Raw genomic sequence first — 5433 nt, forward strand, 5'->3', positions numbered from 1 at the left:
TAAAGTATTAATTATTGTTTATATACATATATCCTTAAAATTGTTTTTTTAAAGTTCTAAATTTCTAAGTAACCTTTATATATATATATATATATATATATATATATATATATATATATATATATATATATATATATTGTGAAGAAAATTCTAAAAACAAAATTAATTATTTGTTGAATATTAAAAACAAAATTAATTACTATAATACTTTCATATTTGTTATATTATGTTTAACTTTTATTATACATTCAATGTCAATGTTGATAACAACATCTGCATGTATTTTTGTTTAAAACTTTTAACATCAATTTCAAGTTTCTCTAACTTTTTTTTAATAGGGACCATATCATCTCAAAATATATTTGTATTTCTCTATTTTTTTAGGTTGATTATTCATGTGTGTACAATATTTTGCACAAGACCAAAGTTCACAATATACCTATATTTTATTTTAACAATTATAAGTACATATATATATATATATATATATTTTTTTTTATTTTAATATAACATATAACTAACAACTCTAATCATAAAACATGTATATTGTACCAAACAATTAATTGAGAGTCAATGTGTGATAACAATATCTTTTATTATTAGTATTAGTAGTCTTATTAACAATTTTAGTATTTATTTTATACGGGACCAAAATTCACAACAACAAATTTTAACTTTATAATATTATTATTCTTTTGTATATTAATTATTATATCAATTTTATAATATAACACAAATAGTCATATACAAATACAAAATAAAAAAATATAAAATATAGACGCGTGCGTAGGCACGGGTATCATGGTAGTTGCTATGAATACAATTCGCACGCAAGATTATTTTTAGGTTGAATATTGATACATTTACTAAACCTACCTACCATTGATAAAATAACAGGCCTATTACCATTAACCCCTTCTAAGCACCAGGTCAAGGTCAATCGTAACATATTACTGATTAACATAATGTACACTAAGACAATAAAAAACATATTATATATCTAACCAAATTTAACAAATTTGACTTAATTTAAAATTTCAATTACTGATATATAAAAAAATAATTAATAAATTAAAACAATGTAATTTTGTTGTTCAAAATTTACAATTTTATTATAATTGTACTATATGACTAGTCAGTTTCTGACGATTTGGCATAAAATAAAATTTACATAACCATTCAGTACCTTAGTATTTGGCGTTGCTGGAAAACAGTATTCTATAGGGTCACTTGATAACTGGAAAACATGTACTACTCTTGCACTCTCAACCCACATCACCTGACCGAAAAATCAATCAATGTTTAATATAACTAATTAGGGATTATACACAAAGGAAGTGTAAATTGTGATTAAACTATTATGGGGTATTTCTTAATTATCCCAAGGATAAAAGAAATGCTATAAATAGAAAAATACTCAAGGTAAAGGAAATAAGTTTTTTTAAAGAGAGATTATCATGTTTAAGACAAATCATTCATACAATACTAACTTAAACATCAAAATATTTCTATACATGTTTTCACCAGAGACCAACAATTGAGGTTGTCGATTAAAGATAAATACTAAAAGATTAAAAATATTGGTCTTCCTTAAGACTTTGTTCGTTTATACATATTTACTATAAACGCAATTGGGAGAGCGAGTGACACTTATGTTCGTTTCTACATATTATTGTTGATGTGTTGCGATGAATTTGGGGGAGAGATCCAAATTTTCATCCCTCTTGGTTGAACATATTTGAAGAGAAACATCTTGCATTTACTAAATTATAACATTTACCTTTTCTTTATATTCCTCGCTTTACTTAGTATGGGTAGTACAAAAGATTACGGAATCCAAAAGGGAATGTTTGAAGAGTAGTGTGTATTGCAAAGTTGATAATCCATAGGGTATGTTATCATTAGAAGGGATCCAATCCCATATTTGTTAGAATCGATCCATGTGTGTAAATTGGAGAGGGATTTGATCCCATTTTTATGCAGATTCGATTCCCATTGTTTCGAAACATTATTAAAATATATTATAAAAAAATATTCTTTTATTAATTTTCATAATTTATTTTTTCAATTTTAATAGTAAAAAAATATCAAAATAATTATAATTTATACAAATACTAATTTATATTACTTATTATAGAAAGAGTAATATGGTAATCTATCTATTATTTCTATTAAAATATTCTTTTTTAATTTGTGACATCACTCAAATCACTCAGAAAATCTCACAAATTTTACTTCTAAATCTACTTACTATGACTTCTAAATACCTTAAAAAAGTTAACACACAATTCACTCCTAAATCCACTCAAACTCATTTACTCCCTTTTCCTCGTATATATCTACTTAAGTGAACACCAGTCTAAGTTAAATACCAAACATCAAAAAAAAATATTACTTAAGATAATTAATATCAAAATAAAATTGCAGAAAGTTAATAGTACAGGAATTTTATATATATATATATATATATATATATATATATATATATATATATATATATATATATATATATATATATATATATATATATATATATATATATGTGTGTGTGTGTGTATAGTGACAATAATATCATTTTGTTTGATTGTTGAAAGCAGTATTTTAGTAAAATATGTTGGCAATAAACTAATTTGTGAGGTAACGACACTAGTTATCATACAAGGTCCACTGACGCCATTAGATATGCTGAAGATTGCCCTACAAATATTTATATGCACATAAGAAGAAAATCAATCTAAACATAACTTTAATAGGTATTTAAGTGGAAGATACTTTTATAATTTCCTTATTAATAAAATTATATTTTAATATATCTTAGTAACAATCGATCAGTTTTGTCTTTACCTAACGACAATCAACACTTTTTTAGTGTCAACTAAAATTCAACTTTCACTTTTAATTATATCAAAGTTAATTTTATCTCCCTTTTAAAAAATGAGAAATTTAATAAATTTCAAATAAAATTATAATATGGAAATATAAAAACGAAAGCAATAAAATTTATCATTTCTAAAATGTTATATGTTTATTAAAAAAATTATGTCAAAAATATAATTTACGTTTGTTAAATGAATTGTATGTTTATTAAATATCATGTTATGTATTGTCAATGTAAATAGATTACATAGTTAATTAATTAAAAATCACACTACTATGACCTTTAAAAGTCATTATTATAAACATTTTTAAACTTGAAAAATCTTTTATATTAAATGTGAAGACTATTTTCGAAAAAACATTTCTTTATTTAAAGCGTGATATTTGACAAACTTCTAACAATAAAAATGTTCACCTTGGACATAACAGCTGAGAGGCTTATATTAAATGCACATGAGTTTATCTCTTTTGCAGACCTCTTGTAAAACTGTTTTCAAATCTCTCAATTATTTTGAAGATAGATTCAATTTGTATTTTTTGTTGTATAAACCTTGTTTTGTTGTACTCATGGTTTTAGCCAATTAAAAATCGTTTTTGGTGAGCTAAAACAGAATCTAAACTCTAAATCCTAAGATATTATTTTAGTATACTGAATTATTAAATAAGAGTTTTTAACAATTTTAGTCCATCAAATCTGTGTTATTAAAGACATCAATTTTTTTTAGAAAAGCTTGATTTATTCTTCAATTTTAACATAGAAAATAGAAACAAATAGATCAAATCTCTATGACCAAAATTTTGATAGTAAGTTTTACTTCTTTTTTTCTTAATATCTTAAATTTTATATTCTCCATTCTAAATGTAATTTTTGTATGGTAAATATTTGGTTTTTGAAGTAGGTTTCCTAATAATAAGTTAGAACTTCACAAATTCTTCTATGATTTTATGGTTCGACAGTGGTAAAACAATAAATCCAATAAAATATCAAACTTTACCAAGAAAATTCTGGTCTATAATTCTAATTCTAATAATATGTTGAGAATGAATTTAGATTTGCATCACTTATATATTATAAATTGATTTTAAATTATGGTCATTATTGTTAATTATTGTTACTAAATTTCATTTTAATATTTTCTAAACAAATCAAATAACACAAATAAAATTGTTATACAGAGAAATATTAATGATCGAAGAACAATTTTGAATTTAATTTTAAATTTTCATATATTTTTTATTTAGACATATAATATAGAATTTATTTTTTAAAAGAGTAATTTTTTAAAATTTATACATTGGTATAATTTATTTAAATTTAATTTTTAGAAAGATAAATTTACTTACTTTAATGTGTAGTTTTATCTGAGTTGTATTTTGAAATCATTTTTTTATTTATATTTAAAAACTTTTTTAAAACAATTTAATTCAAATTTTAAAAATAAAATAAAAAAGTAATCGTAAATATGTATACATACCCATAAATATAACAAAAGAAAAAATAGAGCGATTTTTTTTTTTTTTTGGACAAAACGGAGCTTACCAATATCTATCTATGTTTGATGTACCTTCTTTTCTTGTTGAGTATGGAAGGTATCAACGTGAAACGGAAAAAACGTTAAAGGAAAAAAAAGTTATATGAACAGAGTAGTTTGAGGTCAGCATCACCGTCAATTCCAGCATCCAAGAAGACCACAACCTTTTCCATTCAAAAAGTCTTGTGTACATATATATGTTGCCACATGCTTGGCTATTATCATAATGCAAACAAATAATAACTGAAAAATATAACTGGAAATTATGACAATAGTTTTCCAGATACATACATTATTTCATTCTTCAAAAGGATATTGAAAGATACCAAGTCACGCCTGAATGCATCTGAAACAAAGATTTTATGAAATTCAATTAACAATAAATTATGATGTTTTAACAAGTGAATTGCTAATAAAAATGAAAGAAACGGAAGAATAAGCTTTTTGCCTTCTTTTTTTTTTCTAAAAAAAAAAAGGAAATAAATGAAAAGGTGTGTGAAAGAATGTGTTTGGTTGCAAGGAATTTACACAAAAATCAGCAAAGGTATTATGGGACAGGAATTTCTTCACACACCAGTGTAGAAAGCCAGAAAAAAAAAAAGTATTGGTAAGGTTTGTGCCCTACCCTTTTATTCCCTCGCGCATCTCATGACTCCTTATTTTTTACCCTTCCCCCTACTTTCATTTGAAAGTGTTTTTATGACCAACCCAACTTAAGGGGGACACGTTCTAATTTACGGGTCATTGAATTGATTATGGTTGGATTATGTTCATTCAAAACATAACCATTTGTCTCAATATAATTATCCCATGATAAATTGTTTGAAAAAGTAATATGTAAGGTCTAAATAAAATAGTTTTAGAAAATAATGTGTAAGATATGAGATTTCGAAAACATAATTTTTATAAAAATAAAGAAAAAATATATGTAAATAATTATAGGTCTTTATTTTATCTAAGATTATATGGTAATATTAGTATTGTGATGTTCACATATATATGGAGAATTAGCAATGTGAATCTT

The sequence above is a fragment of the Vigna unguiculata genome, chromosome 7, assembly GCF_037176805.1.
Source record: "Vigna unguiculata cultivar grain cowpea cultivar isolate G323 ecotype 2 chromosome 7, ASM3717680v1, whole genome shotgun sequence".
NCBI lineage: Eukaryota > Viridiplantae > Streptophyta > Magnoliopsida > Fabales > Fabaceae > Vigna > Vigna unguiculata.